We start from the raw sequence: 25337 nt of genomic DNA on the forward strand, positions 1-25337 counted from the left end.
TAAATAAATAAAAAGGCCTGGGTCGGGCCGTCCAAGATGGAAACCTGGGGTTCCTCCCTTCCGACCTTGGACGTCCCGGGGCAAGAGTGGCCAGCAGGGCGAGCCACCCAGGAATCCTCCAGGCGTCCTCTGGGTGACCTTGATGTGCCCGATCCCCCGGAGGACGGTGTTCTAATCCGCCGCTGGTGTAGTCTCCAGGCCTCGAGGTTCTGAGTCCTTCCCCACGGTGGCACGGGGCGGGCCGTGCGGGCTAATCCCGTATGTAAATGACAGCCAATGGAGGGTGGTGTTGCGCGGGGCTGGGATTAGGGCCGGGGCGAATGGCTGGCAATCTTACTGGGATTACAGAACAAAGAGAGAACCTCCCAGAGCCCGGGCTCGGCTTCGCGCTCGCTCCGCGCCCCGCCCTCCGCCGCAGCCCGCGCCGGGGGTGGGGGCCCCGCGCAGCCCCCGGCCGGCCGCCCGCACCGCGTCCGCCCTCCTTCCCTCCCTCCCTCCGCTGATCCTGTCCCCCGTTCCCGGATTATTAACTCAGGAACCAGAGGCGACTGGATCCACCGAGTCCTGGCCGCCGGGCCGGGGCCGGGGCGCCCGGAGCGCTTGGGGATCCTGCAAGGTAAAAAAGGAGAAAGTTTGGCTGGGGGTGGGGTGGGAGTGGGGGATGGGGTGGGGGATGATGGAAAGGGGGTGCTCTGGAGCTTGCCGTGGCCCTGAGCCCCTGTTTTGTACACCCCCCCTTCAGTGTGTTGTGTGCATGCGAGGTCCCTTCCCCTCCCCTCCCCCTCCAGGTGTCTCAATTCTAAGGCCCGCCTTTTGGGGTGTGTGTGCACGTGATCGGGATTATAATTCGAGTTTGGAGGGGGATGGGTTGGGATGGTCAGCTTCTCCCCTCCGGATACCTGCTGGAATCGGGGAGAGCAGCCACCCCTCTCACCCTCGCCTTCCCTGGAGGTGGAGAGAGAGGCGTCCCACTGGCCTGGAGCCCAGCAGGCCTGGATACAGTTGGGCGAATGAGGTCAGTGGTGCTGCCCTGCCGTGGGAGGCTGGTGGAGGGGGCGTCGGAAAGACGGTGTCCTCCTGCCCCCGATTCCCTCTGCTGTCTGCTAACGCTCGAGCTGCGTCCGTACACTGCCCCGGAGCGGTGGTTTCTTTTTTTGAGGGGGGGGTCAGCCTGTAAAGGAGCCGGCTTACGGGGTGGGAGCCGGACCTCTTCGGTTTGTTGGGGGTGAGGGTGAAGAGGCAGGGTGGCAGTTAAGAGGGTGCCGAGGAACAAGTTGGGGGAGCCTCGGCTGTGGGTGGTCTCTGAGTTCTTGAAGAGGAGGGGGAGGGGCCGAAGGGCTCCTGGAGTCTACCCATCCGGAGTCTCCGGGAGCGATCTCGTGGCCGGTGTGACAGCCGGCTCTGCAGCCAGGCAGGGACCGGGAGGGCGACCTTTCCCTGGCCTAGGCCCCGGGGAGGCCGGGGACCGTGGCGATCCGAGTTCGGCCGCCCTGTCAGGGGGCTAGCGGAGCTCCGGCCCGGCATCTGGTCTGGCCACCCGGCTTCCCGGGAGTAAACGAGAGGCGCTAGTTCCTGCGTCCCCATCCTGGTGGAGTGAAAGAACTCGGGCTCTGGGCTCAGCGACGAGAGCGTGTATCTGGAATGTGGGGTGTGATGGCTGGGCTTCCGCAGCTTTTTAGAGGAGTGGGGATTAATAGGGGGGCTTCTCCCGCGGCTCAGAGTGCAGGGCGCCTCCTGGGCGTTGGGTGGTCAGCCCTTCCGCGTTGCTCTGCTGTGGCCCTCAAGTCTCTGGCCTTGGGAGGTGCCTTGATCCGTTCATTTATTTTAGCAGCGTCATTCCCAGAGGGAAAGGGCACCGGCATCGATTATTTATTCTATTTGGAGCAAGAGGAAGTGGTAGGAGGCTGGCAATAGCGGCCGGGAGGGGCTGGGCAGTGGGGCATCAGCATGGGTGCCCAGTGTGGTCCGCTGTCTCTCCATCCTAAGTCACCTGTTTAGGGATCCAAGAGTGTTTGAGCTTGACTTTGGCCTCTTCAGAGGTTCTACCAGCTAGAAACAGGCCTAGCATGGAGGGGAGGGGGGTGTCGGAACCCCCTAGCCTGCTCCTGGGTTGTGGAAGGCTTGCACTGCATCTCGTTCCATAGGCAGCTCTGAGGATGACCTAGAAATTGCCAGTTCCAACGCCAAGGGCCCCAGTGGATCCCAGGCAGGCAAACAAGGAATGATCGGATCTCTGCAGCGCTGCTTGTCTGGTCATTGGACCTGAGAGTTTGGGCTTGGGGACAGCATTTTGGGGGGGACATGCCTAATTTATTTAAGTGCTTTGTTGTCTGGATCAGGGGAGAGGGGTGCCACTTTTGTTATAATTTAAGGCAGGCTCCCGGGAGCCTAAGCCAGCCTCTGACACGAGGCAGTCTGGTGCCTGGTACTTGGAAATAGTCCGAAAAGCAGACATAATAATAGAGGTCTCAGAGGCAGCTGCTCAGTTGCTGCATGTGCAGAGATCGGGGCGTGTGCTCTTGGGTAATAGCTGGGTTTTTGGAGACCCCAGTTGAGCTTCCCTGGTGGGAAGGTCCAGGGTATTCATCATGTCTTGAGCGTGGCCTCAGGACTGCAGACAACCTCTCCTGGCCTGGACCCTGAGTTTTTTTTCTCACTTTGGCCCATCTGGGACACCCTGGCAGCACTCATGGTCTCCCGTCCACTGGCTAAGGGGGTGTGTGTGAGCGTGTGTGGAATTTTCCTCTTTTCTTTCAAACTTCAAGACCTGGCTAGTGTGCCTGTCCCAGAGCCTGTCAGGTCTGTGTTTCCAGACTGTCCTGGCTCCTGCCTCTCCTTATCTCACTTGGCTGTTTAGTGTGTCCCTTTGACTGCACTAGGTATAAATAGGGATGGAGCTTGCTGCTCGCTTGCTGAGTGACTGCATGTTGGAAGGAATGAATGAATGGGTGAATGAATGAATAGAATCCTCTTAATTTTGTGTGTGTGTGTGTGTCTATGTCTATGTGTGTCTGTAGGCCGAGACATACCCTAGGCTAAACTAGGTACTTATTCTATAGCTCAGATTGACCTGGAACTCAGGGTAATCCTCCTGCCTCAGTCTCCCAAATGCTGGGATTACATCTTTCATTCCTGGTTCTTAAAGGACACCTGTCAGTTACACCAACCTAGTTATCCCCCTGACCATAAGCCTAGTACCGTACACACTCCCCAGTGTGATTCTCCCTGCAACCCTCTGTTCAGATGCTTTAGTATGTGTGTGGCAAGCGGCCAGTGACGAAAGCCAGCTGCCTGGGGCCTGCAGAAACCTTGACAGACACTTGAAAAGCAAGATTTGTGGGGGTTAATTCAGAAGCTCCAGAAAACAGAGCAGGATCCTGGCCGAGGGCTCAGACCTCACACTGTGGTGTTTTTTATTTTATTAAGTAGGGTCTTGCTATGTGACCCAGGTTGTTCTTGAACTCATGATCCTCCTGCCTCAGCCCTCCCAAGTACTAGGATTGCAGGCAGGTGCTTGGCCTGAGCTCAGATTGCATAAAGGCACTCCCAAATAAAGAGAGATGGAGACATGGACAATCCAGAGAGTAGAGGAATCCCAACAGAGCCTTAGAGGGAAGGTGAGTGTAGAGGAATTGTAATCTAGCAACATGGCTTCTCTGACAAGGGATAATATCCAAAGACCTAGGTCTGTGTGATCTGGCTGGAATTCAGACATACCCTTAGTACACAGCTTTAACCCCTCTGGCTGGAATTGGGTACACACCTTTCATCCCAAACAGTAACATCTAACTGAGGGACAGACAAAGTGACGAATCAGAGAAAGATTTGACAGAAGGAGTCAGAGAGCTGATACACTCAACTCTCATGAGAGCAGACAGGAAAGGGAATGCATTTAAGAGCAGTGCAGAAAGAGCAAGGGTGGAGACAGGTTGGAGTTTGGGAGAATAGTACAGTTCAGTGCAGTTGAGTGTGGAATTCAGAGGCAGTTCTTCAGAAGAGAGCACTTCAGTGAGAAACGGAAAGGAGCCGGTCTGAATCAGTCAGTCACAGGATCTCCTGAGACACGGATATTTACATTATGCTTCATAGCAGCAGCTACTGAGGGTGGACAGGAGCAGCGTGGGAAGCTGGGGAGCCCAGGTTCCTCTTGCAGCCCAGCTCCTGCCGTGCCCAATGACCCAAGAGGAACCTTTGCCCCTGCATCTGCACCTAGCTTGGGTTGTCCTTCTATAAGGACTGAGCTGATACAGTCTGTGATTGGTTTACCTGGTTTCAGACACAGTGCCCCAGGTGACGGTTATGGGCGTCAGAGTGCTGGCTCATTGGAGGTGCGTTTAGGTTTTCTTCTCTGGATGGACTTTACCCCTGTGTGGGTGTGGGATGACTCATGGAGTGTTCTGGACAAGGGCTGTAGGATTTTTGTAGCAAACACCTTTCTTCCTGACCCTGAGCGGAGCCTGGTGGACCTGCAGCTATTTGCAGGTCCACCTGTCTCTCTCTTTTAGGACCACCTGCTGCTGAGGTCCAGATTTAGCTAATAAAAATAAGGACGCCTGGATAAATTTGGACTGCAGATAAGCAAGGGATGACGCAGTTCTGTTGAGAACTAAACTGTTCATTTATAGAGCACCCCAAACTGAAGATCCTGGGGTTTATCTGCTAAGCCCTGTAGTTTTGTCTTGTAGGGGACTGAGGGTGTGGGAGCAGAAGAAGGGGGCTGGGGTCAGGGCTCACCTTAAGGCTCCAGGGAGAGTTAGAGCCAGCTCCTGATGTTAACTTTGTCTGTGTCTGGGTGTATCTGTGTGTGTGTCTGCCTGTCTGTCTGGGTATATCTGTGTGTGTATATATGTGCATGCGTCTTTCTGTCTGTCAGGGTGTGTCTGTGTGTCTGTCTGCTTGTCTTCCCTGGGTGTATCTGTGTGGTGTGTGTGTGTATGAGAGAGAGAGAAAGAGAGAGAGAGAGAGACAAAGACAGAGACAGAGAGACATAGAGAATAGGCCAGGGGTTAGTCTTGGGTATTTTGTTTCTGAAGAGCTGTCTGCCTTCTGTTGTTTTTCACCCTGGCTTTGTTCAAATTTATTTTTAAATGTGTGTGAGTGTGGGCACGTGGAAGACAGAGGTGACTGATCTGGAGCTGGAGGGGCAGATGGTTATAACCCACCTGCCATGGGTGCTGGGAAGCAAACTTGGGTCTCCTGTGAGCTCTTAGGCACTGAGCCATTTCTCCAGCCTCCACCTTGAGTTTTGAGACAGGATCCCTCATTGGCCGCGAGCTGCCCGAGTATCCAGAGAGCCCAGGGATTTGCCTGGGTCTGCCTTCCGCGGCGCCACCCCAGCTTTACTCACTGCTGTGTGTGTGTCACCGCGTGTGCACTAAGGTGGTTGTGTACCGTTCAGAGGACGACTTCAGGGCTTGGTTCTCTGCTTCCACCGTGTGGGTCCCTCGGATGGGGCTCTGGTGGCGAACAGTGTTCCCGAGCCATCGCACCGACTCTTCAGCCTTTGCTTTTTATTCCTGTGGGCTCTGGGGATTGGCTTTAGGTCCTCATGTCTGTGCTGCAAACTTTACAAACTTGCATGTGTGCATATCACGGCTTGCATGTGGAGGTCAGAGGACAGGACTCCGTTCCCTCCTCCCACCCCGTCGGTTTGTAAGATTGGTTGAACTTGATTGAACCTCAGTCTGGTGGCAAGCGCTTAAACCTGGACTCATTCTACCCAGTATTTTTTAACTTCTTTCGTGGAGTTTACAGTTTACTTCACTCAGGGACCTAACGGCCTCCATCTCCAGAGGTCTAGGCAACAGGAGGGTTAGGACTGTCAGGTCTCAGTGTGAGAACCTCTTGTTTTGGTGTCTATGTTTGGAAGGCAGAGACAGGAGGATCTCTATAAGTTCAAGGCCCAGACTGATCTATGCCCTGAGTTCCCTGTCAGCCGGAGCTACACAGTGAGGCCCTGCCTTAAAGATTTGTAAAGCTAAAATTGAGCACTAGGAGACAGTTTCTCTGCTGTCCCCACTTCAGTGTCAAGATGGGAGGCTTGCGTCTCTTCCCATGGTGGTCACAGGCTGGGGAGAAAGATTGCCTTCCTGGGGCGACAGGAAATGAGCACAGCAAATGTCTCTTGGCCCGTTATGGCGATAGCTGAATACTGCAGACTGGGAAGAGTTCACAAATGAAGATTTCTTTAGTTTATGCTTCTTAGGGCACAAGATTAAGGGGCCCACTTCTGGCAAGATTTTTTTTTTTTTTTTTGAGACAGGGTATAGTTCTGGCTGGCCTGGAATTTGCTTGCTATGTATACCAGGCTGGTCTTGAACTCTCAGAGCTCTGTCTGCCTCTGTCTCCCAAGGGCTAAGGTTCACCACCCCCATCTGTGGGAGCCTGTGGTGGGGCCACTGTGATATGGGTTTGAGGCATTCGGAACAAGGGCAAGTTTGAGTCTCTTCCTTTTAACAAAAGTTTTTGTTTATTATTAATTTTTTGTTTTGTGTGTATGAGTGTTTTGCATGCATGTTGGTTTGTGGACCTGCTGCATGCCTGGTGCTTGGCCAGGTCAGAAGATTGGCGCCACCATGTAAGTGCTGAGAATGGACCCTGCTCCTTTGCAAGATAAGTGTGAATCAGAAGCCATCTTACTAGCCCCAAGATTTCATTTTATTATCATGTGTATATGTGTTTATGTGAATGTGGTTTATGTGTGTGTAGATGTCAGGAGAGGGCATCAGATTCCCTGGAACTGGACTTATAGGTGGTTGTGAGCTGCCAGATATGGATGCTGGGAACCACACTCAGGTCTTTTGCAAGAGCAGTAAGTGATTTTAATCAGAATCATCCTTCCACCCCATCTCTTCCCTTTCATAAAAACCTACCAATGCCACCCATGGTGGCTTCATCCTCATGACCTCATTTAACTCAGTACCCTCATTTAAGTCCCATTTCTTACCACCTCACAATGAGGGTAAGTACCTTGTCTCTTCTGTTCCGTTCTGGTCTGTTCTCTCCCTCTCCTCTTCTTTTCTTTTTTTTTTCTTTCTCCCTCCTCCACCCCCAGACAGAGTTGCATTATGTAGCCTTAGCTGTCTTAGAACTCACTCAGTAGACCAGACTGGTCTCAACTGTCTGGACAGTTTGCTTCTATTTATTTTATTTTATTGGTTTTTCGAAACTGGGTTTCTCTGTGTATCACTGGCTGTCCTGGAGCTTGCTCTGTAGACCAGGCTGTCCTCAAACTCACAGCTCTGTTTGCCTCTGCCTTCTGAGTGCTTGGATTAAAGACCTGCTCCACCATCACCAGGCCAATTTGTTTGTTATAAAACATAGATAGGGCTGGTGTTGTTTTTAGCAAAATCTCAATTGTTTGATTTTTACCAGTGGAAACTTGGGAGCCAGATGCTGGGATGCAAGCCTCCTAGCTCAGAGAGGCAGAGAAAGCACCCAGTTGACCCTCCTCCTCAGCTAATGTCCCCAAAGGAATGCCCATCTCCCATGTCAGCCCAAACAACTTCCTTCAAACTGAATGTCCCTCCTTTCTACTTCCTTTGTGTCTCTCTCTGTCCTCCTGACTTCCTCTCTGCGTTTTTTGTTTTTTCTTAATAATACTATGTTCACTTCCTGTCAACTGGTTGCTTGCTCCACTTCTTGACCTATGGTTGATTTTAATTCTGTTTACAATATTCAGGCAGAAAAAAATCTTGGATTAAAGGTGTGTGCTAAGGCTGAGCCACACCACAACTAAAAACAGATTTTTTTTTTCTTCAGTAAATAACACAATCTTGGAGTTGACAGTATGATCAAATATCCTGCAACAGGCTGGTGAGATGGCTCAGTGGGTAGAAATACCCACTTCCTAGACAGGCTTGATGACCTGAATTTAAGGTTTGGAACCCAGATGGAGGAAGGAGGGAGCAACCCTTGGAAGCTGTCCTCTGACCTCCACATGTGTGCCATGGCACATGTGTGCCCGACACATCCATTACACACGCAAGCCAATAATAAAAATAAAATCAATTTAAAATGTGGACAGTGTTTTTGATCTTTTTGTTGGCAGAATAACCCCAGGAGGGAGTTGGGTTACATGTGGTAGCATTGACCTGTAATCCCAGCACTTGAAACATTGCAGCAGGAGGATTATGAGTCTGAGGCCAAGCCTGGGATACATAGCAAAACTGTCTCAAAAATCAAACACCCCTGTGGGATGGTGGCCGGAGAGCTGGCTCAGCTGTTAAAAGCACTTGCTGCCCTAGCAGAGGACTCAAGCTTGATTCTCAGTCAGCTCTCGAATACCTGACATTCTAGTCCCAGGATATCCGGTGCCTTTTTCCAGCCACCTTGGGCTCCTGCACACATGTTGCACGTACACATAAAAATAATAAATAAATACTAAAATAAAAAAGTTCTATCTCTCGTCTTAACGTTCCTAGAACCTCACATAGATGGGATGACGGAGTGTCTTGGCCTTAGAGACGAGTTTCTTCTACTCTGTGTTGTCCTTGGTGTGGCGTGGACCAGGAGTACATCCTTTGGCTCTCATCCTTGTCACCCTCATTGAAACAATGGCCTCACATTTGCTAGGCAGACACTCTGCGCCTGATTCTTGTGCCCAGTGCCTCACTGGGATTCTAGGCTAGTGCTCTGCTCCTGAGCCATGCCTACTGCACCTTACTGGGAGATTCTAGGCAGGCATTCTACAGTTCATCTAAATCCCTAAACTTTCTATTTAAGGCAGGGTCTCTGTGTAGCCCGGGTTAGACTAGGATTCATTTTGTAAAATAGACAAGTCTCAAACTCTTATCCTCCTGCGTTAGCTTCCATGTGCTGCTGTTCCACACCAGGCCTGGCTCTTGTCAGTCACTTGGATAGGACCCTGTGTCATGGTTGTGCCATATGTACACATCCATCTCCAGCCACATCTCAGTGGCAATCCAGCATTCCCAAAGAACTTGTGTCCTCAGTGCGAGACTATCCAAAACAGGGTAGCCTCTTTCACCTTTGTACAGGAGCATCTTCCCTGCCCCCTTCAGGAGCTGACCCTGGGCCAGAAGTACACCCACTTCTGGTCTCGGGAGCTGGAATTTCATCCTGCGTTTCTGGTGACTCACAGAGCGAGCCCCTGCGATGAAATTTCACCTTCCTGCTGCTGCCCTCGGGGGCCGTTGGTCCTGGATCCTCTGCAGCCCAGGTGGGCTCCGGAACAGTCTGTGCTGTGGGGCCAGGACAGCCGATGTTGGGATAGTGCCAGGCAGGGAGCCGTCTGCTGGGTGACGTCATGTCCATCTCTTATGTTCCCCTTGCACCAGGAGTCAGCGGGAGTTGGGGTGGGGAGGTCCCCGGGGCACGTGTCAACAACTGTAGCTGCTTTGTTTGGTGTGGAAATTCCAAGTTTCTTTCGTGGGTAGGGAAGCAGGATGGGAGAAGAGCCGTGTGGTTCGACTTAAGCGAATAGAATAAACAGTATAAAGCCGAATCACTTTGGGTGGTGTGTGTTGAGTGTGTGTGTGAGTGTGATGAAGCTCCCCTCCTCCTCCCTCTTTCTTCTCCCCTTCCCTCTCTTGAGACAGGGTCTCAAGTTGCCCTCTAACTCAGTATTTAGCTACGAACGACCTTGAAATTCCTCCCCTCCTGCCTCCACTTCTCACGCGCTGGGCTGGGCTTGCAGGCTTTTACCCCTATGCCTGGCCTAGGCAGCACTGAGGCCTGAGCAGTGTTTGTGCCTGCTAGGCAAACACTCTACAGCTGAGCCTGCGCCTCTCTCTCTTTCCTTCCTTTTTTTGTGTGTGACTATTTGTGTGTGTGTGTGTGTGTGTGTGCATGTGCCACAGTATACATGTGGTGGTCAGAGGGCAGTTTTCAGAATTCTGTTCTCCCCTTCCACCATGTGGGTTCTGGGGATTCAAACTCAGGATGTCAGGTGAGGTGGCGAGTGCCCTTACCCTCCTGAGCCATCAGGCCTGTCTATTATTACTGTTATTATTATTGTTTTTTCCAGACAGGGTTTCTCTGTGTAGCCTGGACTGGCCTGGACTCATTTTGTAGACCAGGCTGGCCTCAAACTCAGACATCCGCCTGCCTCTGCCTCCAAGAATGCTGAGATTTCAGGTGTGCGCCACTGCCCCTGGCTTGCCTGTCCATTTTTGAGATGACATCTTGTATTGCTCAAGTTGTCTTGAAGTCTTAGTCTTCCTGTCCCAGCTTCCTGAGTGCTGGGGTTGCAAGTGTACATTGCCACTTGTGGCAAAGACGTGTTTTTCCTTCTTTCCTTCCTTCCTTCCTTCCTTCCTCCCTTGGACCATGGCTAGAACTTACGGCATCACAAATGTTAGGCAAGCATTGTACAATGAATGAAGCTATAGCCTCAGCCTTGAGTTTGGGGGTTTCAAAACTTTTTGTTATTCTGGCCTTCCCCGGACAAGTTGTGCCAACCTCAGCACCCCACCCCTATCCCTTAGTTTCCCTGTATCCCTCCCCTGTCTCCCGAAGTCCATAATGGTTGGACCGTTGGGGCCAGCACTCAGTGAGGGGCCCTGAGGACCTCCAGGCCAGTAGCTGGTGAACATGGAATCTTCCCGTGTGGCCTGCCCACCCACTCCAGGGTGGTCCTGCTGCCTTCTGGGGGGTTCTGTGACTGGGCCAGGCTGGTCTCCTGTGTTTATCTAGGAGCTGGTTTTTCAGGAATTGCAGCTTCTAGCAGCAAGGCCCAGGCTGGGGTGAGTGGGGCCCTTCAAGGGAGATGACCCCCCTCTTCTCCCGTGCACCCTGGCTTCCAGGTGCCGACGCAGCAGCAGCAGCAGCACCGCCCTGCTCCAGGGCAGGTGGGCAAACCGCATCCTCCTCTTTGATCCATCGCCCGCCCACCCTGGGCCAGCCACAGCCTGAGACTCTGGTCTCAGCACCTTCAAGCTGAAATGCTCTTTGGTCTCCCTGAGTCAGAGGCCATGGCACTGCCAAAGGGCGTCCCCAGCTCACAGTGAAGCTCCGTGCAAGCCTCAGGGCCTTTGAAGCCAGGCAGGAGTGGGTTCAAGTTGCAGCTTGACCACTGACCTGCTGAGTAGCCCCAGGCAAGTGACTTCACCTTCTAAGCATCATGGGAACAAAGACGAGTGTTTGGGGGAACATTTCTCTTGTGTGTATGTGTGTGCACTACGTAGCGTTGATTTGGGGACCAGTTTTCTTCGATCGTATGGGTTTAGGGATTGAATTTGGGCCACCATGCTTGGCATCAGGCACCTTTACTGGTTGAGCGTCCCCCATCTTTGTTTTTGAGACAGGATCTTATGTTAGCCCCTGATGACCTTAAAGTCGTTGTGTAGTTGAGATGACCTCGAACTTCTGTTTTGTATGCATTTATGTCTGACTATAATGCATGCCTGCCAAGTCATGGCGTTCATACTGATATCAGAGGATAACTTTGGTCCTTGGCTTCCTATCCTTTGAAGCAGGGTCTTTTGTTTCTGGTTCTGACCTCCAGGCTGGCTGGCCCATGAGGTTATGGGAAGTCTGCTGTCTCTACCTCCCATCCAGCAGTAAAGCAATGGGATTACAGGTGTGTTACTGTGTCCTGCTCTTGTGTTGTTGGTTCTGGGGACTTGTTGTTGGTCCTGTGACTCATGCTGCAAGCACTTTATCCACTGAGCCATCTCTCTAGTGATGGGTCAGTTGTTTAGACGTCTGTTGTTTTACTTAGGGCAAGCTGGTTGCCATCCCAGACAACGGTTGTTCTGTTTGCTTGAGACGGGTTTCACTATGTAGCCCAGGCTATCTCCCGTGCTTCAGCCTCCAGGATGCATTACCACACCCAGCATAAAAATTTAGGATTCTTTTTCAGTTTTGTTTTTGGCTTTTTTGTTTGGGTTTCTCTGTGTAGCCTTGGCTGTCCTGGAATTCCCTTTGTAGACCAGGCTGGCCTTCTCAGACTCACAGAGATGCGCTTGCCTCTGCCTCCCAAGTGCTGGGATCAAAGGCATATGCCGCCAGCTGCTGCCCCCACCACCACCACCGCCACCTTCATTGCCGCCTCCGCCGCCACCATCACCACCACCACCTGGCTGTAAAGAATGTTTTTATGTTACTTGTCTGTTTTCTGGGCCCAGGAACTGAGACTTACTTGCAGGTTTCAGCTTGGAAGCTCTTTCCTGTGGCGAGTGTCCTTGATCTTCTCCGCTTCCCCAGGCTTGTGTTGAGTCCCCCCTCTGGGTCATGCCACCTGAGCTTTGAGGTCTAGCCACAAATGAGAGAGCTGCCCTTCTGTTAGTCATATGCACGGGCAGACTGGTGTGTTCCCAACAAGTTGGGCTGAGCAGACCTAGTCTAGTTTCCAGTTGCGTTCCTGTTCATCCTGCCCTGTACTTATGAGGGTCCAGGACATCCTGGCAAGGGGACATAGATGCCAACTTTGGATCACAAGTCCAAGGCCTGCCTGGGCTGCAGAGCAAGTTCAAGGCAAGTCTGCACAATTCAGCGAGGCCCTGTGCCAAAATAGAAAGAAAGCCAGGTGTGGTGGCCTGTGCTTTTAATCTCAGCGTGTAAGAGGCAGAGGCAGGCACATTTCTGTGAGTTCGAGACCAGCCTGGTCTGCATAGCAAATTTCAGGGCAGCCAGGGCTACCTAGTGAGACCCTGTCTCCAACAAAATAAAACAAAAAGTAGAAAGTAAATCTAGACGTGGGTGGTAAATACCTGGATGTGGAGACAGGAGAATCAGGTCAGCTTCCGTTGTATAGTGAGTTTAAAGCTGGCCTGGGCTCCTTGACATCATGCCAGGGAGTGGGGTGGGGTGTTGTTGGGCATCTGCTTGATGGCTTTGAGTTTCCTAGGAGGCTGTGGGCCCAACTGTGGCAAGCAGGACAAGGAAAATAATCATGACGACCGACCAGGGCGTCGTCTAAAATACCCAGTAGGGGAAAAGAGAGTGAAATGCTGAAAGCCTGGAAGGGTTTGGTTGAGGTCCGCAGGGGAGAGAGGCGCTGTGGTTCACTCTCCAGAGCCCCTGGTGTCCCCTAGAGGAGCTCTTAAGCCTCCTTACATCCACTTGAACCCCAGAAGAACATAGTGCTTATAGTTTGATAGCTTGAGGGGCTGGCTGACAACCCAGGAGGGGCCTCAGGAGACCCTGATGGTGGGAGCAGATGGGGTACCTCAGGTGCTGTTCCATCCTGGGATGAGTGCACACTGACTTAGGATTGCAAGCCCTGGGTTTCATTGTCTGTGACTTTAAATGCAGGATCCTCCCTGGCTTGGGTCCCACAGATGAGGGACTCACCCAGCTGCCTGGGGTTTATTCTGTTATAGGTGTTGTGTCCCTAGTTGATGGGCCACATCCATTCTCTCTCTCTCTTAATGATGTCTTTATTTTTATTCTGTGTGCATTGGTGTTTTGCCTGCATATATGTCTGTGTGAAGGTGTCAGATTCCCTGGAGGTGGAGTTACAGGCAGTTGTGAGCTGCCATGTGGTTGCTGGGAATTGAACCCAGATCCCTCTGGAAGAGCATCCAGTGCTCTTAACTCCTGTACCATCTCCCCAGCTTTCTGTATCCATCTTCTTAAGATTACCAGGAGCTCAGAACACTTCTGAGCATGGGCATGAGGGTGAAAGGTAGGCAAATGCTCTACAGAGTCTCTAGAATGCTCTCTAGAATCCCCCAGTGAGGGGCTGGGGTGTGGCTCAATGGTAGAGCCCCTGCCTAGAATCCCCCAGTGAGGGGCTGAGGGTGTGGCTCAGCTGTAAGATGTTTGGGTAGCATTCAGGAGGGCTTAAGTTGAATCCCAGGAGTTCCAGAGGGCAGTGAATGTAAGTCTGAAGCAGCGGAGCATGTTGGTACACACTTGCAATTCCAGCTCTCCAGGACTGAGGCAGGAGGACGACAGGTTCAATGACAGCAGTGCCTGTCAGAGCCCAGCCATGTGGCCTGTGAGTCCGGGGTCCTGGTGAGCATTTGTTTGGAAGCTGATGGGTCCCTCCGGACTCAGTCAGTGCTCCTTTATGATTGTCTTTTCCAAACTTACCGTTTCACCCAGCTGTCTCTTCTAGTTTTTTTCACCCCCAAGCTTCCATCCATTCCCTGGAACCAGCATTTCTGGTCAACTGCCAGTCCTTCATCTTGTCCCCCACTACTGTCCCTGTTGGTTAGGTACTGAGATGTTGGGTTAACTGTGTAAACCTCAGCTCCTCAGGCTGAGCATGAGGTTCAGCTGGGAGAGAGCTTGTGTACCACGCATGGGGTCCTGGGTCCTCTCCGCAGCATCACATGACCTGGGTGGTGCTCGCCCTTGATCCCAGCACTTGGGAGGCAAAGGCTGGAAAATCAGAAGTTCAAGGTCAACCTCAGTTACATTGGGAGTTTGTAGGCTACGTGAGACCCCGACTTCAAAAAAATAAGATAAAAACTTAAGCTCTTTTCTATCCTAGGGATTGTAGGCTGCTCACAAGGCACGGGTTTCTGTGCAATTAATCAGAGTCACACAGCAATTAGGTTAGGCTGGCGCAGGACTGAGACTGGGCCGGGGGGGGGCTGGGATGGAGTCCATGAAGAGATTTTTCTTGGATGATGTGGCCTAGGGGACAGGAATGTTCAGGTAGAGGCAGGGTCCGCAGGTTCTGGGGCCAGGAGTGACTACAGAGGATGTTGTGAAATGGGCTCAGGTAGTGGAAGAGACCGGACCGAGGAAGAAGGGTTTGTAGTCCTGCCGGGGCTCAGTCCAGGAGAGCCCTCCAATAATTTAACTCCTGGTGTACGTTCTGTTTCGGATGGGGAAACTGAGTTTGCAGCGGGCAGGTGGAGAAGATGTCCATCTAGTCTGTCGGGTGGAGGCAGGTGTCCTGAGCTGCTTGGCACAGCCTTTCCTGGGGCTCTGCTCTCAACCCACTGGTTCAGAGGGTGAAAGGGCAGGAGGCGGTGGGTGGGGCAGCCGACTCCGAAGGGTGAGTCGTCCTCCCGCCCGTGCCCCCAGCCAGTGCCTGGGTTAGATCATCCCCAGAGCCTCTGGCTGGTTTCCATGCAGCCTTCATTTCCCGACACTTAAAGACCTGATGCCCCTCCACCTCCTAGACCTTCTCAGAAGGCGTGTTTACGTCTGGCAAGGGGGCTCTCCAGAGACACCAGCCAGGGCCTCCCACCACAGCCTTGCCCCTGGGCCTGGTGCTGCCTCTGCGCTGGCCTCTGTGCATTCCATCCTGACAGCCGTCCTGTACTGGAATACATGTGTTGGTATACCTGTGTGGAGAAGCTGGCTTCTGCCCCTGGGAGCCAGGGATTCCTGGGCCTCCAGCTAAAGGGTAGGTTTGCCTGTCTCACCCTGCTCCGCCTGAGTGTGGAGGGACGTGGACAGAATGGGAGAGTTGATGTCGGAGCAATAGCGTCAGGCAGCATGTGGTGATCACAGTCGCTCAGTAACCAGCACTCAGGGCTGCCTAGCTTGGTGTCACACACTGTCTGTGTGGCCTCACATGTAGTCCTTATTGTGTCCACAACTGTTGATACTCCTTTGCTATGAGGTAGCTGAGACAAAGGGAGGCACTTGTGAGGTGAGGGCTGTACCACTGAGCCACACCCCAGCCCCTCACTGGGGGATTCTAGGCAGGTGCTCTACCACTGAGCCACACCCCAGCCCCTCACTGGGGGATTCTAGGCAGGTGCTCTACCACTGAGCCACACCCCCAGCTCCTCACTGAGAAATTCTAGGCAGGTGCTCTACCACTGAGCCACACCCCAGCCCCTCACTGGGGGAGTCTAGGCAGGTGCTCTACCACTGAGCCACACCCCCAGCTCCTCACTGGGGGATTCTAGGCAGGTGCTCTGCACTGAGCCACACCCCAGCTCCTCACTGGGGGATTCTAGGCAGGTGCTCTACCACTGAGCCACACCCCCAGCTCCTCACTGGGGGATTCTAGGCAGGTGCTCTACCACTGAGCCACACTCCAACCCCTCACTGAGAGATTCTAGGCAGGTGTTCTGCCACAGAGCCACACCCACCCACACACTGGGGGGTTTTAGGCAGGTCCTCTACCACTGAGACACACCTCTAGCCCCTCACTGGGGGATTCTAGGCAGTTCTTAGTGTCTGCAGGAGGGTTTTGTTTGCCAGTGCTGATACCCTCTACTTCCTTGTCTGCCAATTGTTCAGTCACCCAGATACAAACATTTAAATTGAGGGCTGCTCGTCTGTATTATGATGACCAAATAATATTATCTGCCCTAGAGCTGGGGATGCAGTTCCATTGATAAGAGTATTTGCCTTATATGCAGGAAACCCTGGATTCCATCCCTAGCACCACCTAAGCTAGATGTACTATGATCCCAGCCCCGGTATACCTGGCCCCTATTGTATAGCTGTGATCCCAGCCCTGGTAAGGAGGCAGGTGGATCGGGAGTTCAAGATCATCCTCAGATGCATTGCAAGTTAGGAGGCCAACCTGGGCTTCCTGAGACCCTATCTCAAGCAAGCAAACAATAAGTTATTTGACTTAGTGCCAACCCCAATGTCTTGGTTTGCTGATGTGTACCTTGGGTGTGCACACAACACAGGAATTGGCCAGCAATGTTTTGTCCTAGTGTTCTGTTCTTTGATGTGTGCCTGCTATGGAGTACCTTCTGTATACCAGTCACTGTTGGGTTCCTTCTCAAAGCAGTAGACAGAACAAAACTGGAGGTTGGTGGGACCACAGTTTCCTACCGCATCAAGCTTTTGGGTCTGGCCACTGTACTGCCTTCCCATCATGTGGAAGGTACCAGAAAATGGCTGTGGGGTGGGAATCCTTGATTGTGCTTTCAGATGGTCTGAGTTTTCAGCCAGTGGCTGCAGAAAGGGTATGGAGACTGGGTGTCTTACAGGATGTGAGTCTTCAACTCTGCTGCGTCTTCAACTATAAGTGTATGAGGTTTTGGGGAACATGGTTTTCAACCTGCAGTTGTGTATCTCCATTCAACCCTGCTAGCCTTCCTAAAGAAGGAAGCTACATTGGTGCCCACCCTGTGACCCTTCCTTCCTTCCTTCCTTCCTTCCTTCCTTCCTTCCTTCCTTCCTTCCTTCTTCCCTCCCTTCCTCCCTCCATCCTTCCTTCCTAACTCCCTCCCTCCCTCCTTCCCCCCTCATCCTCCCTCCCTCCCTCCCTCCTTCCCCCCTCATCCTCCCTCCCTCCCTCCTTCCCCCCTCATCCTCCCTCCCTTCCTCCCTCCCTCCTTCCCCCCTCATCCTCCCTCCCTTCCTCCCTCCCTCCCTCCCTGCCTCCCTCCCTCCCTCCCTCCCTCCTTCCTTCCTTCCTTCCTTCCTTTCTCTCTCCCTCCCTTCTTCCCTCCCTCCCTCCCTCTCTTCTTCCTTCCTTCCTTCTTTCTTTTTTTGAGACAGGCTTTCTCTGTGTAGCCCTGGCTGTCCTGGAACCTGGTTTGTAGACCAGGCCGGCTGAGATCCGCCTGCCTCTGCCTCCCTGGCTGCTGGGATTGGATTATAGGTGTGTGCCACCATGCCTGGCCTTGTGTCTTTTTCCTACCAGACTCCCACTGCCTCCACCTTCCACTCCGTCTGCCTCTCAAGCCCCTGCCCCCCCCCCCCCCCGTCTTGGTGTCCTTCCTGACCTTTGACCTGCCTCTCCCAGGGTGTCGGTGGCCAGTCTTCTTTAGCCTCCTTGATTCTACCTTCCCTGTTCTGCTCTCTTACCTCTTGTCCTCCACTCGAGGTTGTCACTGTACCCTGTCTCTCAGATCTCGTCTCTCCAGTCCAGGGACCCTGCCCTATAGCCCCTTAGCCGATGTGTGCCTTGGGCAGCCTTTCCTCAGAGGCTCAGCTCCTTCCCTTCCAGCCTTCTTCCTTCCCCAGGGCACTGGTGCCCATGTGAACGTAGGAGTTGGCCATCTGGGATCACTCCAGGTGTCTCCTCCTCAGGACCCTTCGTGCCCCCAAAGCACTGCTCTGATGTTTTCCTATCTGCTTCACGCTTGGCATTACCCCTGCCCCTCAAACTCCAGTCTTGACCCCCTGCGCCCCCGGGGGGAGGGGCACTGCTTTAAACCTTGCTGTGTATGGATGGTTCGTGTTTGCTTGAAGGCCCTTGGTCTCAGGGCCTTAAGGCCCATCTCAGTGTTTTCACCCACCACTTCCTGCACCTCGCCTCAGCAGTGCAACCCTGATCCCCACCTCACCAGCTTGCCCAGCCTCCAGCCAAGGCCATTGCCCTGCTCGGCCCTGACCGAGACACGTGGGCGGCCCAGGCTGGCGGCTGGGTTTCCTGGGCAGCCAGTCATTTGGCACTCCTTCAAAGTCTGCTCTGCTCTGTGGCCCGGGAGGTGGTACTGTGGGCTGGGGTGGGGCAGGCGTCCCTCCTGGATGACTGCATTGCTGAGGTCAGCTCCGGCATCCTTTGGGGAGCCAGTCTCCCCTACCGACTCCCATCATGTTGTGCCTCTTCCTTGTCGCTAATTTTGTCTTCTGAGGGTTTTTGTTTGTTTTGTTTTTTGAGGGAAGGTCTTACACAGCCCTTCAAGAGGACTTAGTTTATGCGTTGCTGGTGACTGAGCCCGGCCTTTCGCATCTGGGGGAGTGTTCTGCCAGCTGAGCTACAGCCCTACTCTGCCGTGTTTCTGCCTTGCATAGAAGTGCAGTCGTGGTGAAACGAATAATATCGCTGCTGCACGCCTGTAATCCCAGGACCGGGGAGGCTGAGGCAGGAAAATCAAGAGTTCAAAGTCGTCCTCAGTTATATAGCAGGTTGGCAGCCAGCCTGGGCTGCATATGACCCTATATAAAAAGGGGGGGGCTGGCGTTGGGGCTCAGCTGTAGGGTGCTCGCCCAGGGACCAGTCCTCAGTGTGACATATATTGGTGTGGTGATACGTGATTCATGACTGTCCTTAGCACTTAGGGAGTTGAAGTGGGAGGACCAGGATTCAGGGTCATCTCCAGCTGCATGGAGAATTAGAGACCAGCCTGGGCTGATTGAGGCCCAGCCTCAAGAAGCAAAACAACAGCAAGAACACACACACACACACACACACACACACACACATACACACACTGGTTTTAATCCCAGTAGTCAATTTTCTTGTCATTGAGATGTCCCTTCCCAGCTTGAAGTGTTGGGACAGAATTGCTGGGTCAGTGTGTGTGAGCTGCTGGTCATGTCCCTGTGTGCGTGTGTGTGTGTGTGTGTGTGTGTGTGTGTGTCAGGGGCTTGCTCCACTCCCCAGCCAGGGCCCTGTGAGGAGGCCCTGCTGCCTGGAGATTAGTCTCCAAGGCCACGCCGCCAGTTGCCATAGGCACTCAGGTCCCAGATAGCGCTGTGATTTCTCATCCTGGTCACGCAGGCGGCTGCCAGTGTCGCCTGCCAGGAGCCAGGCTTTAAATAACTGGTGGAAACCTGACCCTGCAAAGGAACTGTCTGCCTACCAAGGCCTGGCCTCCCCTCCTCGGGCAGGCTGGGGCTGGGGTGGCTGCATCCTGCTGCTGTCACGGTCCTCTGAGGACTCAGTTCCTACCCTGAGGCTCTGACCCCCTGTACTGAACCCATTCCCTAGGGTTCTGGGCTCCTGAGGGGAGGGACTTCTAATGGCCACAGCTGAAACCTGTCCCTGTGCCCGGCTCTGCTACCCTGGTGTTACTGAAGGTGGCCTGAGTCCTGGGCCTGAAACTTCGTGCTGCTTCCTGGCCTTGGCCTTGCTGGGGCCCCTTTCCTGTCCTGAGTGGGGCAGCAATGCTGAATGTTTGTGTTTCTTTTTCCTTTTTAATTTTCAAATATTTATTTTTAAGGTGTTTTTTTTTAATGACTTTTATCTGTTTTTGCATATGTGTTATGTGGAGGTCAAAGGGCAGCTTTCAGGCGTGGGTTCTCTTCTGTCTAGGACATGGGTCCTGTGTACCCGTGTCGTCTGGCTTTGGAGGCGAGTGTCATGTCCTGAGCCTGTTCTGTTTTGAGGGAATGAAGCCTCGTCTTGGCGTCCCCAGGTCCTAAAGTAACACCAGGGCGCCTTAGGTCGATTACAGAACAGAAAACAGTGAAAAGAAGAAAGCTGCTGCGGGGCTGCGATCCGTGCACTGGATGCCAAGCTGCCGAGCCAGTTGGAGACTACCCCTGGCTGTGGGGGACCCCGCCGGGGCTTACCTGCCACAGCGCCCTCCTTGGACTCCCTTCCCACCCTCGGCAACGGGTCATGGTGACACATGCCAGCAGGCCCAGCCCTGGACCGGAAGGCTGAGAGTTCATCATCCTAAGCTACATCCTGAGCTTGAGGCTAGCTCCAGCTCCGTGAGGGTCTGTCTCACAGGGGTGTGGGGAGGAGAAGATACCTGGGCAAAGCATGGTGCCTCACGCTTGGCATCCTGGCTCCCGAGCAGGGCTAGCCTGGGCGACTTAACAAGAGTGTGTGTAAAATAAAAATAAAATAAAGATGAAAAACATTATTTATTCCAAGTGATGACCATAATAATAGTTTTTATATATATATGTTTGGCTTTTTGAGATAGCGTTTTTCTGTGTAGCCTTGGCTGTGCTGGACTCACTTTGTAGACCAGGATGGCCTTGAACTCACAGAGATCTACCTGCCTCTGCCTTCCCAAGTGCTGGATTTACAGTCGTGTGCCACTGCACCTGGCAATAATACTTTTTTTTTTTTTTTTTATAAACCAGCCCCTTTGCCAGCTCCCCAGTTGCCTGCTGTCTCCAGTTCCCCACTCCTCTACGGCACCCAACCCTTTGGGTTGCTCCTTCTTTTCACATATGTTACGTGGTATCTGTGCATGTATGTATGCTTGTTCACGTGTGGGTGTGCGCATGGCTGGAGGATGCTCAGGGTGGATGTTGGAAACTGTCCTTCATTTCTCTCCCACCACGTTCCTTGAGGCGGGGTCTGTCGGGGGAACCCAGAGCTTGCGCACATGGGTCCTGGTCTCTGTCACTCAAGACTGTAACGAGATGGGGCCACCACGCCCCTCAGCATTTACGAGGTTTTAGGACTCCTGCCCCTGCCTGGTTCAACCACTTGTTTAAAAAAGTTGTGCATGTGTTTGTATGTGTACATGTGGAGTCTGGAGAGCAGCCTCCAGTGTCATCCTCAGCTACCCGACACCTTGGTTCTGTGTGAGTGTTCACGTGTGTGCATATACATGCGTTGTGTGTGTGTGTGTGTCCCTGGTGCGAAGGTCAGAGGACAGTCTGGAGGCTTGCTTCTCCATTCCATCCTGCTTTGAGGCAGGGTCTCTGTTGTTTTCCTGTTGTGTTCTCCAGGCTAGCTGTCCTGTAGGCTCCTTGTCTTGTCTCTTGTCTCTCGTCTGTCCACGGAAGCACTGGGATTACAGGCACACACGCTACTGCATCCGTCTTTTTCACGTCTTCTCAGGACTCACAGTCAGGCCCCTGTACTCACTGAGCATCTCCTTGTTCTCTGAGACACAATTTCTCCCAGCCCAGGACTCATCAGTTAGGCTAAGCTGGCCGCTGGTGAGCCCCAGGGGCCGTTCTGTCTCCTCAGCACTGAGGCAGCCGCACACTGGGCTTGTCACATGGGCGCTGGAGGTCGTACTCAGATCCTTGCATGGCAAGTGCTTTGCCAGCTGAGCTGCCTTGCCATCTCCCTCGTCGTCCGAGGTCACGGTTTGACCTAGCTTTGACTCTGCGTAGCGTGAACTTTCACACCTGGACTCTTTCTTCATCGTTTCGACATCCAGCCCTGATGTTGCAGGAGGTGGAGGTTGGGCGGCCTGTCCGATGTTTTTCCAGTAGACGGGGCTCCAGGGAACAGACAGGAGGAGTGCCGAGATCCCGATCTAAAAGACCTTGTTGCCTCGAATATGAAAGGATGTCATCATGTGTGGTGGGGCACATCTGTGATCCCAGCCCTTGGAATGCTGAGGCAGGGGGATTGCAAATTCAAGGCTAAGTCTGGGCTACATAGTGAGACCCTCTCTCAATAATCTATAGGTTGTGGGGCTGGCCAGATGACTCAGAGGGAAATGGTGTCTGATGCCAAGCCTGACAAACTGAGTCTGACCTATCTGGTGGAAGGAGATACTGACTCCTGAAAGTTGTCCTCTGGCCTCCACATACTTAATGTGGCACCTCCCTTCTCCAATGAATGTAAGTTCAAATTTTAAAAATAACCATAGCCTGAAGCAGGAATTACCATAAGGTGGAGCCAGCCTGGGCTACGTAGGGAGACACTGTCTCAGAAGACAGAAACAACCTATATAATTGTAGATGCAGTACAGTGGTAGAGCCCCTGCCTAGAATCCCCCAGTGAGGGGCTGGGGTGTGGCTCAGTGGTAGAGCCCCTGCCTAGAATCCCCCAGTGAGGGGCTGGGGTGGGCTCAGTGGTAGAGCACCTGCCTAGAATCCCCCAGTGAGGGGCTGGGGAGTGGCTAACTGGTGTACATTGACCTGTTAAGCACACATCCTGGATCTAAGTGTCTAGTATCAAAAGAAAAAATAAGTTCCAGAATTTACATTTGCAAGTGGTGTAAGAGTTATGGTCATGGGAGATCCTCTAAAGTCCTGGTGTGTCCCCGGGTAAATAGTCTGTCCTCGCTGGACCTTCATGGAGGTGGTTTGATGAGGGAGCATACTTAGTGCTGAGAGATGCGTTTCTTTCTTCCTAAAACATTTTATTGTTTATTTGTTTATTTTACTTGAAAGAGAGAGGGAGATAGAGAGGGAACTTCTGTGTGTCTGTCTGTCTGACAGAGGGTAGAAAATAATCTCTCTCTCCTACCATTCTCTCCTACCATCTCTTCTGAGTCTCAGCAGGAGTTGAACTCAGGTCATCAGTTTTAGTGGCATGTACCATAACTCATTGAGCCGTCTCCGTGGCCTCAGAGGTGGCTGTCTCTAACTCTCCTCCTGCTGCTTCGTTTTTTTGAGGCCATCCACGCTGCTTTAGAATTGCTGTGTCATGGGAGACGACCCTGAACTCCTGATCTTCTTCCCTCTGCCTCCCGAGTGTTGGCATTGCAAGCTTGCAGCAGCATGCTTGGATACGGGGTGTTTTTCTAAATCGGTTGAAATTTTCTTTTCACATCTTATTTTACCAACCTGGCTAACTAAGGACAGGAAATGTGAGCTATTGTGACCTTGGCCATGTTTTTTCCTGAGCCAGGCTGCACATAAATGAAACCAGCCTCTCCTGGGGGCGGAGACCATCTTTTATGCTTACTTTAATTTTTTTTTTTTTGCATTTTGATTTATTTGACTTGCATATGCTCATATGTGTGTCATGCATGCACATAGAAGAAGCCAGAGGACAACTTGATAGAATCGATTCTCTCCATCTACCAGGTGGGTCCCTGGGATCAAATACAATTCGTGAAGCTTGGTGGCAGGTACCTTCACCCACTGAGCCGTCTCACCAGCTCCCAGGTTGGCTGTATAGCTAGCTTAAGCTGATCTGGACCTCAGGTCATCCATCCTCCAGTTGCTGAGTGCTGGGAAGATAAGTGTCTGCCACCTGAGAGGTCCTCTTTAGAAGGCTCTGGTGAGCCCCCCCCCCCGAAATAGAAGTTAGTTGATGTCATTGGGGTGATTCTGTCCATGTGAGACATTGTCCCAGGGAGACATGTGTAAATTTGGAACCTCAGGGACCAGAAATCCTGGACGCAGAGCTTGGGGAGGCAGTGGGCAGGCCCCTCGAGACCCAGATGTTGGCAGTGGGATGGATTTAGGAGGTGCCCCTAGCTGACAGCACACAGTGTTTGCGCTCATATCTTCGCTTTTATTCTCAGCTGGAATCGTATGGCTGTCTTTATCTTGTAGAATAATTGAAATGCTAAGCCAGGTATGGTGGTGCACATCTCTGGTCCCACTCCTTGGGAAGCTGAGGCAGGAGGAACAGGATTCTGTTTAGGGACAGTCTGGGAGACTTAGTGAGGCCTTATCTCATTCAGGGTCGGACCTGGTTAGTACTTGGATGGGAGAACCTATCTTTTTTTTTTTAATTTTTATTTATTTTATGTATATGAATCCTCTATCTGCATGTACACCTGCATGCCAGAAGAGGGCATCAGATCACATTATAAATGTGTTGTGGGCCACCATGTGGTTGCTGGGAATTGAACTCAGGACCTCTGGAAGAGCAGACAGTGCTCTTAACTGCTGAGCCATCTCTCCAGCCCCCGGGAGAGCCTATCTTAAAAGCTATCTTTGAGTTGGCAGTGGTGGCCCACACCTTTAATCCTAGCATTCAGGAGGCAGTGGCAGGAGAATTTGGTGATCTGGAGGACAGCCTGGCCTGCAGAGCTAGTTCTTGGACAGCGCAGGCTGCAGAAAGAAACTCTGTGTATATACGTATACTTATATATCATATACATACATGCGTATATACATACACACATGCACATGCAGGTGTCCAAGGAGTCCAGACGAGGCCGTCAGATGCCCCGGACCTGGAGGTGCAGGTGGCTGAGTCACCCAGCGGGGATGCTGGGAACTGAACTCAGCTCCACTGCAAGAGCAGTGCATCCTCTCAACCCCTGTGGCATCTCTCTAGCCTCTCGCCTTTTTCTTTAATTTTTTAAATATTTATTTATTTGTATGAACGTTTTTCCTGCATGAGTTATGTGTGTTACATGAGGGCCTAGTGCCCGAGGAGGTCAGAGGTGTTGGGTCCCCTGGAACTGGAGTTATAGAGGGGTTAGGGGCCATCATGTGGATGAATGTCTTAGTTGCTGAGCCGTCTGTCTGGCCCTCCTCACCTTGTTTTTAAGGACAGAGTCTGTTGATCGGACCTGGGGCTCTCTAAGTAGCCTTGACTAGCTGGCCAGGGAGACTCGCAGGCCTGCCGACCTGCCTCCCCCCTCCGCTCCCCCCCCCCCCGTGCTGAGCCAGGCAGCCACCTACCCCAGCCTCTTAGAGGAATGCTGTAGGGGTGGACTCCCGTCTGTATGCTTTAGGGGCAAACCCTTTACCAACTAAACCATCTTCTCACCCCCTCAAAACATGTCTTAACTGATAAGCTAAACAAGGACCAGCAAGGTGGCTCAGGGGTGGAGACGGTCGCCACCAAACCTGCTCCCTAGACGTGGAGCGGTGGACAGACAGAGACAGTCAAACAGTGAGAGAGACAGAGACAGTCAGTGAGAGAGAGACAGTCAGACAGTGAGAGACAGACAGAGACAGTCAGACGGACAGTAAGAGACAGAGTCAGAGAGTGAAAGAGAGAGACAGTCAGACAGTGAGAGACAGAGAGACAGACAGAGACAGTCAGATGGACAGTGAGAGACAGCGTCAGAGAGTGAGAGTCGGACAGACACAGACACATAGAGAGTGAGAGAGACAGAGAGAGAATTGCTATGTAGCCCAAGCTAAGCTAGAACTCTTCGTATGTATTAGGCTAAAGTGGGACTCGCTATATAGCCCAAGCTGTCCTG

The 25337-nt window shown here is 52.5% G+C and overlaps 1 protein-coding gene across 13 annotated transcripts in view; it reads left to right on the forward strand.

Annotated features, from left to right (window-relative positions):
- Nucleotides 1-370: 370 nt before the first annotated feature.
- Gtf2ird1 (GTF2I repeat domain containing 1) overlaps nt 371-25337 on the forward strand; it is an 87348-nt gene continuing 62381 nt past the window's right edge. For 2 of the 13 annotated variants that reach the window (XM_060382241.1, XM_060382232.1), the window contains exon 1: nt 791-1015. The gene's annotated coding sequence lies outside the window, so the exon portion shown is untranslated. Of the gene's footprint in view, nt 617-790; nt 1016-25337 lie in introns of those variants that run through there. The other 11 variants (XM_060382240.1, XM_060382239.1, XM_021646658.2 and 8 more) reach the window with 11 other exon arrangements.

This window comes from Meriones unguiculatus, chromosome 4, assembly GCF_030254825.1.
Source record: "Meriones unguiculatus strain TT.TT164.6M chromosome 4, Bangor_MerUng_6.1, whole genome shotgun sequence".
Classification (NCBI taxonomy): Eukaryota; Metazoa; Chordata; class Mammalia; order Rodentia; family Muridae; genus Meriones; species Meriones unguiculatus.